Below are 13,144 nucleotides of genomic sequence, written 5' to 3'. Positions count from 1 at the left end.
TACATAAATAACAATCGAAATGAGATATTCGTAAAATCAAATAATTCGCATATACTCACGTACATATATCATATAAGTAATAATTCAAACGAAAACAGAGTTTTATATTATCCTTTCTTTATAAAACATTAAAAAATTATTCGATTAATCCGACGAACAACGAATTTTTTTTGTATTAATAAATTATATCAACGAATATATTTCGCAATATATATATATATATATATATATATATATATATATATATACCCGTGAAATCGTGCGATATGTTTCATATAAAAAAAAAAGTTATTCGCTCTACCAGTGATATCGAATGATACCAATTTAAATACACCATGAATGGTCGCGTGTTTAATCATATTTGTAGTACATTAGGTATCGTTCGGATCCACATTGCACACCACTTCCATAATCTTCACCGTAATATTTGAATTAATTCCGAAACCTATGATCTTTTACGAGACATTTTCTCTTCGAGCTTGTTAACCGTATATGTATATATATATAGTAATTTAGTTTTCATTGAATACTACAACTTATGGCTATTTGAATAACACCATATAATATTTATAAACATTCTAAACGAAATATAAATGTAAATGATTAAAAACGAGAGAATGAGGGAATGAAAGAAAAAATGAAAATATTACCAACTAACATATTCTAACATAAAACTATGAAAGAAGTGTAAACGTTGTTAGACTTATATAGAATTTGTGAGAACTTGTTGAATATAAATTCTACATCAAAGACCGTATCTACTTATAAAGGATCGAGACTTCTGAGTAGACATTATTTAGATATCGATACCTTTCGATACTTCGATTCATACCTTTTGCTTGTCATACCATGTTACTTTGAAACTAAGTACAGATATCGCTTGTGCAGTATCATTATAATATACCAACTGAATTATTTTTATTTATTCCTTATATCGCTTTCATTTTAACTCAAAGGAATTACTTATCTTTTATTAATAAACTTTTTTCTTTAAATACACAATACAATTGTCGTAAAATAAAGAATGAATGCGAGTAAATAGTTAGAATAGTTACTTTTATTCCTAAAATTGATGATGACGATGATGATGATCTAAGAAATTTGATTTCGACAAATATAAATATTCCAAAGGATAATCGAAATATAATATTCTCTAAATATATATCTACATATGTTAAATATTTTACGTATAATAATTTCTTTTCTTATTACTTTCTATCTTCTTTTACTCTTTTTCCTTTTCTTTTTTTTTTTTTTTTTTTTTTTTTTAATAATAATTCAATCATTCATAATATTTCAATGTGAAGTAAACTCGTTCGATCGATTCTCCATATAAGGAAACATTTTCGTATCTGATTTGTATTTTTATTTTCTTTCATTTATTTTTCTTCTAAACCCCTTCAAAGCCCACCACCACCCCATCTACCCTACCATGCTCCTTTCTTTCTCTCGAGGCAAAGGATACGTCAACGTAGGTTCCATTTGACTTTGCAGTCAAAGCGATGTAAATCAACGCCCTTTACGATCGCACTACCGGTTTAACATCGTCAAAGTAGAATAGACTTTAAAAAATGTCGCTGTTTTGTTCCGTCAAAGCAAACTCTCCCTCTCTCTCTTTCTCTCTCTCTCTTTCTCTGTCTCTCTCTCTCTCTCTCTCTCTCTCTCTTTTTCTCTCTTTCTCTATCTCAACTCTCGTACGACTCGTTTCGACGTTTCTCGTAAATCATAATTCAAAGACAACGGCCGTCGCAAAACGTACTAGAGACGCTTCAAAGGTCGTAATGCGTACTTTGAGCGGAAAGTACGTAATCGAACGATGCGTGAAGGAAGTTAAAATAAAGGAAACGAAAGACAGAGAGAGAGAGAGAGAGAGAGAGAGAGAGAGAGAGAGAGAGAGAGAGAGAAAGAGAGAGAAAAAAAGTAGAGAAGAGTAGGGGTAAATATTGTCACGATGGAAATAAAATCGTTCGAACTAACGTAGTACATCCTAACGAGATTACTCCTTTAAAGGGATCTCACGTAATAATGAACTTTCGACGATCGAGTTGTCGTTGAAAAGAAAATACATTTTATATACTGGGGAAAATGGAATTAAAAGAAAAAAAGATCACATAGTTATATATATATATATATATATATATATATATATATATACGTATATATTTGTCAATGTTTTTTATCGTGAAAATGAAAAATACGATTTAAATTATGAATATATACTACGTTGTTGTTGTTGTTTTTGTTTTTGTTTTTGTTTCAATTAAAGCGCGATCAAGTGACTCTTTTTCGTGTATATTAATTATTAAAAATAAATGTGCTCCTAAACGAAGTATCATTTTTTATAGAATACGTAAATACATATAGAACGTAGGTATTTATTTAAAAAAAAGTTGTGATTAATACTATGCAAATCATTCTTTTTATTTTTCTTCTTTTTTTTTCTCTTTTCCTATCTAAATCAAAAATATATGTGATATGACGTATTAAAGTTATGATATTATTTATACTTAGTATTAGATTAATTTATAGACATGAATTAATAATGACAAAAAAAAGGAAGCTTTAAATACAAAGATCTATTGATATTCGTTCGAAATTATTAATATCACTTTGTTTAACATAATTATTATATATTTATAAAATTATAATAATTATATAAAATGTTATTACATAATTTTAATATATATTTATTGAAATATACATATATATATATGTGTGTGTGTGTGTGCGTATATATATGAGCTTGTGACATTGAATTTACATACATGACTTTATAAAGAGATAAATATCTCCTCAGAGTTAGAGATGATACATGAATACACGTCTGACAAAGTTGCATCGTTCGAAAGGGAGAAAATACAATGATATGGAAATTGTATGAGCTATGTGCAACTCATAATATAGATTCATATAACACGAATGGTATTTCCTGTACTATACAGTAGTCTACTCTATGTACTAGTAAAACAATAAAAGAGCGAGAGCGAAAGAGAGACCAAAAGAGAGAGAGAAAGGGAGAGAGAGAGAGATAAATGAAATTTTCTCACAAAATTGGGTTAACCAGTGCCATGCCTGGGTGAGACGAAGAGAGAAGCCTTGACGCAAGGAAGCATGAGGAAACTCGACGACGAGTCCTTGTGCGTCATAGCTAGAGGCATGTTTCTTCTTGCTATGTTCCTGTGAAAAATCCATGAAAACGGTCTCCTTTGTCAGGATCATGAGGACAAAGTGCGCGAGCTCGGCTCTAAGAGAAAGAAAGAAAGAAAGAAAGAAAGAAAGAAAGAGGAGGAAAGAAAGAAAGAAAGAAAATGACGGTGATATCAGGGTGGTTCGCAGTAATGTTAGTGGTGGTATTGGTGTTGGTGGTAGTGGTAGTGGTAGTGGTAGTGGTAGTGATGGTGGTGGTGGTCGTAGTAGTGGTAGTGGTGGTGGTGGTGGTGGTGGGTGCTTCTGTTGCTGGCGGGGGTCGCTTATAATTAAAAACCGTGAAAACAGGCGAGCCACGAGCCTCTCGCTATATTTAAATTGGATTATTTTTCTCAGCTGCTCGTTTCCCTCTTTTGCGGGCCCTTTTCTCCTTTTCCTTTTTCTTTTTCTCTCTTTTTCTCTTTCTCTCTCTCTCTCTCTCTCTTTCTCTTTTTCTCTGTCTCTGTCTCTGTCTCTCTCCTTCTCTCTTTTTCCCTTTCTCTTTCTTTTCGTTTCGTCTTTCCTTTCTCCCTTCTTCCCTTCTACTGTGCGATGAAAAATATTATTATTATTATTATTATTATTATTATTATTATTATTATTCCGTTTTCTTTTTTCTTCTTTCTTGCTCTTTTTTGTTACTACTACTACTGCTATTACACTACTACTACTACTACTAGTATTTCTATTTTAGTTTATTTCGTTTTATTTTATTTTATTTTATTTTATTTTATTTTATTTTATTTTATTTCGTTTGCCGACCTACAATACACTTTCTCCTCGATCCTACGTCTCACTACAACGAAGATTCTCTCATCCTCTGCGAACTCACGTTTCTCTCTACTTTCTTGCGTTCAAATCTCACGTATAATATTCGAAACGAAAAATAGCAAACGAATTCTCTCGCGGAATACGTATACGAAGGTACGAGCCAAGTTTGTGAATAAGAAAGGAAGGAAGGAAGGAAGGAAGAAGGATGCAAAGAAAGAAAGAAAAAAGGAAAGATAAGAATAAAAAAAAAACGAAAGGAAAGGAAAGAAAAAGAAAAAGAGAAAGAAAAAAAAAGGCGATGTTCCTGACTGTCTCGCGGGTGCTTTTGAGTCGCGGATCAAAGTCCTACAAATTAAAACGATTCTAATTGAATTCTCGAGATGAGAGCGAAGTTGTGCATTAAAAGTAATTGTCTTTTCACCCGTATAATCGAGCAAAATGGTGGATGTGCGTATACGAACTAACTGAGACGTATAGCACGAAATACGACAGGATAATAAGAAAGATACGATAAGAAATTAGTAGGATTAGTAGATCCTACGAAGGTATCGTTGAATGTCGGAACTAAAATAGAATAGAATAGAATAGAATAGAGTTGGATAATGAGAGGAGTTCAAATATAGTATACAGGCTCTTTCAGAACATATTAATATAACTTTACTGATGGATTCGGTGTATTAAAATAAAAGCAAAAAAAGTTTATACAAATGTCTATGCCAGATGTGACGTCTGTTTCTCTGACACAATCGAATTTCTATCCTTGTTAATAATTCTTTTGATAATACTGAATTTTTCATTTGATCGTTTATAAATAACATTAGATACATCATGTACGATCTTGTAAAAACTCTACAATACTATGTAGAGCATTGTGTAAATATTTCCTGGCAATGTTTCCGAATCGATCGAGTTGCATCATGTATTTTTGAAACAAGATCATATCGGACGTATTTATATGTAAATATTTTTTTCTTATTTTACTATCTTTTTAACACCAGATAAATTATGCCAACGTGTTCTGAAAGATATCGTGTAATATATTAGATATAGGACATAACTTTTTATATAAAATCGAATAAAATAAAATAAAATAAAATAAAATAAAGAAATCTAAATGTGATATTGATGATATCAACGTTATAAAAAATTACACGAGGTACAAAAAAATTACTCGAAGAAACGAAACAACCCCGAAGATATTCTCACAGTCGAATAGATATTTTTACAAAGACAGAGAAAAAGAGGAAGAGAGAAATGAGAAATAATAGAAAAAGTAAAAGCTGTCTCTTCGAAATAAAAAAAATAATAATAATAATAAAAAAAGAAAAAGAAAAGTCAAACGTCTCGACTTTTCTATACCGTGAATATACGTGAATCTATCGAAGGATTGATCGAAGCGTACGTATTCGACTATTTGAAGGAGGGTACGTTGAGAGAGATTCGCTTGAAGTGAAGTAGGCAACATAGAAGCACCCACCAATATGCACCCACTCACATACACACATGTATTTAGAAATAACTCGAGCGTGGCTCGAAATACGCACACATAAGTCTCTCTTTCTTTCTCTCTCTCTCTCTCTCTCTCTATCTATCTATCTATCTATCTATCTATCTATCTATCTATCTATCTATCTATCTATTTCTTTATCTATTTCTCTCTCTTTTTATGTCTCTCACATACGTCTCTGCGTTTCGTTTTACTGAGAAGAGGCCGTTCCCTCCTCGATGAACTATTTTTACCAGTTACACTTCTTTCGTTATTAAACGACGACTGGTTACATTGTAAACATTCCTCAAGTACAATTCCTCATATACGATCTCGAGATACTTTTGGTTCTTTTTTCTCCTAAAAACCAAACCTTTCCGAGGATTAGTGAATGAAAAACTCTTTGATTCGTAAATAAATGGTAAGTTGAAAATACACCGACTTGAGAAGATTTTCTTAACGACTCGGACTCGGCCGAGAAAAAATAATTCTCGGGAAGGAATTGTAAAATATTTCATTATTACTACATTAATTGCGACGTTGATTATATCTTAGAAAAGAAAAAAAGAAAAGAAGAAAAAGAAAAAGAAAAGTTGTTAAACATAAAAAAAAAAACGATCCTTACACATTTTATACATTGTAAGTATAATCGTAAAAATCAAAATTACGATCAATATTCTTCCCAAGAATTAGCAAGACATTTCAAATAAATTATATTAAATTATTATCCATATAATTACATTAAACTTAAAATAAACAGTATATATATATATATAAATCTCTTTCTAACAAGAAAACAAGAATAATCTTATCCGTTAAATCGACAATCGTGTCCTACACTCGATTAGCGAAACCTTCAAGCTGACGGCAATGTTCAGGATAACGAAAAGAAGCATGAGAAATAGAGAAAGAGAGAGAGAGAGAGAGAGAAGAAGGGTGAGAGGGGTGTGATGTCGGGAAGAAAAGGGTATAATCGGAAATGAGTTCTCGCGTGTCCACGGACGACTCTTGGAAATGGTATTCACCCTGCCGTTTCGTTGCATCGTCTCCAGCTTTCCCTTCACCCGATTTCTCCTTAAACCATCCCACCCGTAAACCATCCTATCCCACCCCCTCAACTCGCCTTACGGCAGCACCATCGACCATCACCACCATCACCAACACTACTACCACCACCACCACCACCACCACCACCACCTTCAATTCCACCTTCGTCGTCTCTTGAAGCTCGAAGCTCCGCAGCAGGACGATCCCAAGAGGGGATTAGTCGTAGTTCTACGACGTCACCGTTCCTCTCTTTGCTTCTCCCACAGGAAGGCATTAATCAAAGGAGTAGCGGTGCGCCCTGTTACAGGCACGACGAAAGATGGAAATGCCGGGGCGCACACGCTCCAACTATCACGGAACCTCGAACGAGGAGAATGTCGCTCTCTCTTCTGTTGCGAATGAAAGAAAAAGAGAGATGGAAAGGAGAGGAGAGGAGAGAAGAAAAGAGAGAGAGAAGCTGCGAGTTTATCCGAGACACCGACTCTTTCCTGCTCTCTCCTCCTTTCTTCTCCTTTCCTTTCGTGCAGATATCGTGATCGATTTAAGTAACGTGGCGTCTCATTTATCCGACATCTTTCACCATGCGCGATCGATTTTTCATTCTTTTCTTTTCTTTTCTTTTCTTTTCTTTTCTTTTCTTTTCTTTTCTTCTTGTTTTTTCTTTCTTTTCTTCTTTTTTTCTTTCTTTCTTTCTTTCTTTCTGCAACCTTTTTCCATCTCACGAAATGTCCTATAAAAATCTAAAACTAGTACTGATCTTTGCATAGATACGTAGATATATCTTTTTATTTATTATTCCACACACGTGCACACGCACATACATATTTATATATATATGTGTATGTATATATATATATATATATATATATATATATATATATATTTGAAAAGTTACGATGATAATTCAATCGAGTTAATATACAGATTCGTTCGATTTTGCAATAGAACTTTGATGTAACAAAGTTTTGTTTTATAAAGAAGATTATGATTTTTTAATTTTCAAATAAATTAATTACTTTTACGTTTGCGCTACTTCAATCGTAAATCTGTGATATTTACCAAATGAACATTCAGAGTTTTCTATCTATCCACTGTGCTTTGAAATAAATAAAATTCTTTTTTTAATTTCAATCGTCATATAAATTGTCAATATAATTTTATTTGTAGCATCCATCTGATTGTTGTGAGTACATACAAATTCGTTCGATTCGATTAGATATCTTTAATCCAATTATTTCAAATTTATAAGACACCTTGGCTTTTTTAATCCATCTCTGTCTCTCTCTCTCTCTTCTGTTCCTATCTCCGTCGGTTTAATTACAAACTAACAATTTTAGAATCGATCAAAATTATTTTTCATCAATGGCGAATGCCGGTGTTCTTTATCGAAAACGTTTTTATTCCATATTATTCTCCGTTGATACATTAGCCGTCGCAACACAATGGACACGCATCGCCGACGCTCCTTCGTCCACTTGGCGAACCCACCCTCACCAACCCTCCCTACCCCTGATCTTGCCTCTGCCCCTTTACGCATCGTAATCGTGCCGATCGAACGCGCCGTTCGGAATTAAGATTGATCGAGATAAGTTAGGCGTCTTCCCTTTGTTAGATTCCGATCGGAATTGATTTCAGACATGATTGATATAGTAACCGTAGTGAGGGTGAATTCTCTCGGCGAAACGCCAACCTCTACCAATGGCGAAAACCTTTGCGTGTTTGTTTGTTCGAACAAGAAAAGAGAAAGAGAGAGAAAGATAGAGAGAGAAAGAAAGAAAAATGAAGTTTATTATTATCAAGTATCTGACCTATATGCAACTTAGATTTATATAAAACCATTATAAAGAATAAATATGGATTTTTATATGTAAACCCATACGATAAAACGAATCATAACAATACGCTTCCAAAAGGGAACGTTCGATAAAAATGATGAAAGAAATATGGCAGTAACTTCTCATAAGTTATCTAAGGACAATAATTTTCTTTCTTTTCTTTCTCTTTTCGATTTTGAAGTCGAAGAGAATATTTACTTATCCAGAAAGATATTCGAAGATATTAATTCAATGGTGCGAATCGATTAAAAGCAAAAAAGAAAAGGAAAAGAGGGAGGGAGGAAAAAAAAAGAAGAAAAAGAAGAAAAAAGATATCTTATATATTCGATGGGTGTAGTAAATCCTGTGTTATTATCCGTGCCTCGGATTCAGCTCTGGAGAATTTCAAAGAAAGGGTTATAAATATCGGTCGAAATTTGTTTTGCAAAATATTTCTCTCATTCCGAACAACTTTTACAATTGCGGATACTCGATCGTATTTTTTATCGATATTACCTTTTTATCGAGTTTACCTTCTCTCGAAATTGCATTAAACAACGTTAGCACGAAATCTTTTCGTTATGTTTCGAGAGAAAATCGAAGAGGTGAATGATAAAGGTACGATACGAAGAGAATGACTAGGAGAAAGAGGAAGGGAACGAAAGAAGGAAGGAAGGAAGGAAAAAAGGATGGAAAGGGGTAGGAAGGGAAGAAGGAAGGAAGGAAGGAAGGCAATCGTACAAGTGGTTACCACCGTAGCGTAGAATACGCGTTCGAAGAGGAGAGGAGGGTGCTTTTTTCGCGAAATACGTTCCTAAGAGCGTCCACATCGCATGCTTTGTCTTCCTACGCTTATGGTTAGTCGTAGTTCGCGATACTCGTAGGTGTGTAGATTCGTCTGACGAGAGAGAGACAGAGAAAAAGAGAAAAAAAGAAAGAGAGAAAGAGAAAGAGAGTCTGTGCAGTGTGAGATTCGGAGGAGAATGTGCAGGAAGAGAAGGAGGGAACGAGTGGGGGTGGTCCGGGGTGGTTGAATTTTTCATCTGACCACGTCGAACCAATTAAAGCGGACCACCGTACCCACCTCCACCTCCAACCTCCTCCAATTTTTTCGTTCTCTCTTTATTTCCGCCCCGTGCTGGCCTTTATCCATCCCCCTACCACCCTTCGACCAATCTCTCTCTTGCTTTCTCTCTTTTTTCTCTTTTTCTCTTCTCTCTCTCTCCCTCTCTCCCTCTCCCTCTCTCTCCCTCCCTCTCGTTTTCTCGCTCTCGCTCTCTATCTCTATCTCTGTCTCTCTATCTCACGCTTTTTCCTCCCACCCTCCAACGCGCATCCTCGTTCCCGTTCTCTCCCATTCTATTTCTCTCTTTTTCTCTTTCTCTTTGCCTCCGCCTCCTCTTCCGTCGCTTCCTTCTCATCCTACTCTTTTCTCATCCACTCACTCACTCTGGCAACTCGTTGGATTTTTTCGCGTCACGAGGCGGTGTAATTTATTTGGCCGAGCTAGGTACCCTCGGCAGTGGAGCGCACCGGTCGGTCGGTCGTTCGTTCGTTCGTTCGTTCGTTCGTCCGTCCGTTCGTTCGTTCGTTCGTTCGTTCGTTCGTTCGGACGGACCGACGGATCGACGAACGGACGGACGGACGGACGGATGGATGGTGGAGAAAGAAGTGGAGGTAGCGGTAGAGGTGGAGGAGGAGGAGGAGGAGAAAGAGGTGAGGCGGCAGAGCCGGCGGTGCCATGGGGATGGAGGTGACGCGGCCAGAATGAGAGCCCGTGGGATGGGCAGAAAGAGGGTGGTTTCAGTTTATTTTGTGGGTCCTACCTACCGGCTCGTCACTGTCCAAGCCCGTTGGTTGGTCGGCTAGTACTCTCTCTTTCTCTCTTTCTCTCTCTCTCTCTCTCTCTCTCTCTCGCTCTCTTACTCTATGTATATATATATATATATATATATATATATATATATATATATTTCTCTCTCGCTCTCTCTCAACTCTTTCGTTTTTCTACCCTCTACCATCTCCTCTTTTCTCCTTTCGCCTTTCTCTATTTGTTTTTTTTCCTTTCTTTTTTTTATTCTTTCTTTTTTTAATTCCTTTTTCCTTTTCTCTTTTCTCTATATCTCTCCGAAGCTCGCGTAACGAGCACCGATGCCGATATAATATTAAAAAAACCGAAGCTTACTACCGATGGCTTTGCTTTCGTATTTTTCGATTATTACTCACCAACGACATTTCTATCTCTCTCTTTCTCTCTCTCTCTCTCTCTCTCTCCCTCTTTTCGTGCAAAAGTCAGGGCCGACTTATCAAGTAAGTCCTTCTTCGCGATGTCATTTAGAATTTTCTCGAATATCTTTCCCGATCGATCGTCGATTCGATGAATCCTCCGAGCAAGCCCCTTCTCTTTTACTTTCTCGAAGGAAATTGATTTTCTATAGATAACCCTTCATCCCTTCACCTTTCATCCCCAAGCTTTTTTCTACTCGAGCTTTCGTGAAAGAAGAATAAAAAGAAGAAGAAGCGATAAATTTTTCGATGCCGAATGGCCTAAAAAAGTATAAAAGCAAAGAAGAATACGCAGTATCGTACCGCATAAAGAAATCGATACGATTTATCTTGCTTCGCGCGTCTAGTAGTCGAACTACGACGATCTACGAGTTTCACGGACGTTCGATTTGTTTGATCTACGTGTGAAAGGTATAGGCAAGAGGGGAGCGTGCCGAATGAAAGAAAGGATCGTTCTGTTTGTTGTTTCGCTGTTTTCGTCTCCTTGCTGTATCGTTGCATTGCTCGAAAGATCTTCACTCCTCGTTACATTAACGGAAATTGCTTTTACATCGGTGAGCGTATCCTCATCCATTATCCTCTTCCCATCTCGACTTGACTCTCTCCTTTTCTCTCCTCTCCTCTTCTCTTCTCTTCTCTTTTCTTTTCTTCTCTTCGCTTCTCTCCAACTCTCTCAAACTTCTCGGGAACACACGCTCGATCGTATTCTTACGACGTTTATAAATATTACCGACGAGCCGAAAGGCAAAAAATCCTATTTCGTATTTTGTCAATGTCATCGGTGATGTTGTTGGCAACCTCCTCGAAAATATTAGCGCACCGTAGCGGACTCCTACGAAAAGGGGATCGATCTTTCTCTCCTCTACCGCCCCCGCCACCTCAATGAATCGTAATCAAGATCGCATTGTTAAGTATGATCGATGCAAGCCGCGAGTCGTGTTTCTTAATCGTTAATACCTATGTATTTTTAATAATCCCGATAATAATCGCGATACCGCGATTCGACTTAATAACCTTACAACAATGCAAAAGCTTTGTCATCGTTAAAGTCAACAAACTTTCTCTCTTATCGTCGAATAACAAAACGTTCTAACTTGTTTTTATCGATCGTAGATAAAAAAAAAAAAAAAAAAAGCAAAAGGAAAAAATAATAAACGTAGATGCGAAGAAACATTTTTTGTTCTGTTTCTTTTTTCTTTTTCTTCTTCTTTTTTTCTTTCAGGCTCCTCGATTTCGTGTTTCTAATTTTTAAGGTAAACGAATTCGACCTTTTTATTTATTCGTCTTCTTTTCCTTTTTATTATTATTTTCAGTAAAAAGAAAATCAAAGTCACGCTCCTACGGGATTCTCAAAGAATTTCTCAATAGCTTTGCATGTCGGTCGGTGAAAATGTAGAAGAAGAAGAAGGAAAAAAGAGAAAAAGAAGAAGGAAAGAGACAGAAAAAAGATGACTTTTCCAATCGACGTAGATTTAATAATTTAACGCCGCTAATTAGCTTCTCGCGCGTTATCGGTTGCACCCTCTCCATTCCCCGTTCCGGTCTCTCCACTCTCGGTCTTTCTCTTTTTCCCCTACCAGCTCGACTTCGATGTACCTTATCATATATATATATATATATATATATATATATATATATATATATATATATATTTTTTTTTAGTCTTCCGACTGGATCAGTCGATATCTCAGAGCGAGCTCTCGTTAGAGAACTAGAGGCAACGAAGATGCGTCTTTCTTTCACCAACTTTGTTCTTCCTCTTCGTTACTCTTTCCCTTCTCATCCTTCTTCATCTCTTCCTCCTCCTCCTCCTCCTCCACCCTTCCTCTTTCTCCTCTACCTCCTTCTCCTCCTTCTTCTCCCCCTCATCGTCGTCGTCGTTGTCGTCGTCTTTCTTTCTTTCTTTCTTTCTTTCTTTCTTTCTTTCTTTCTTTCTTTTTTTCCTTTTTTCTCTCTTTCTTTCTTTATTTCTTTTTCTCGTCCTTTTTTTTCTTTCCTTTTTTTTTCTTTCTTCCTTTCTCTTCTTTTTTCTTTCTTTCTTTCTCTCCTCCCATCTTTCCTTTTTTTCCTTTCACCATCCTCCTCCTACGACTCGTTCCACTGGCATCGCTCTTCCCACTTTCTCCTCCCCTCCTCTCGACGCTTTTGCATATTCTGCCTGCCTCTCTTCGCGTCGAGAAATATAATATAAAGATCTCGTGAAACCATGTTGCATCGGTTGTCCCGACAGTGGCGTATCTCGAAACTACGTCCGTTATCGAACGGGCTTTCGACGCGATTACAATAATTCTCTTATTTTTCTTAGATTAGAATCGTTCTTACATATGTATCTATCTATATATATGTGTGTGTAAATACGCTCGAGTTACGAATTACAAATTGAGAGGATGAGAGATCTTGGATGTAAGAAAAATGTTATATACAATTTATTTTAGAAAAAAATCAAAAAGAAAACAAATAAACACGCGTCGTCTTGACATTATGTACGGTGTACGTATGTGCAAGATTTTTTTCGATTTTCTTTTCTCTCTTTCTTTCTTCCTTTTCTTTTTTT

General features: G+C 36.0%; 1 protein-coding gene across 12 annotated transcripts in view; it reads left to right on the top strand.

Annotated features, from left to right (window-relative positions):
- The window catches only part of LOC122632348 (protein groucho-like), an 89,853-nt gene that overhangs the window by 60,788 nt on the left and 15,921 nt on the right, over window positions 1-13,144 (top strand). The gene's annotated exons all lie outside the window — the stretch shown is intronic.

Source organism: Vespula pensylvanica, chromosome 10 (assembly GCF_014466175.1).
Source record: "Vespula pensylvanica isolate Volc-1 chromosome 10, ASM1446617v1, whole genome shotgun sequence".
In the NCBI taxonomy this organism is placed as follows: domain Eukaryota; kingdom Metazoa; phylum Arthropoda; class Insecta; order Hymenoptera; family Vespidae; genus Vespula; species Vespula pensylvanica.
The sequence above is the reverse complement of the archived record's forward strand: the minus strand, read 5'-3'. Positions and strand labels throughout refer to the sequence as shown.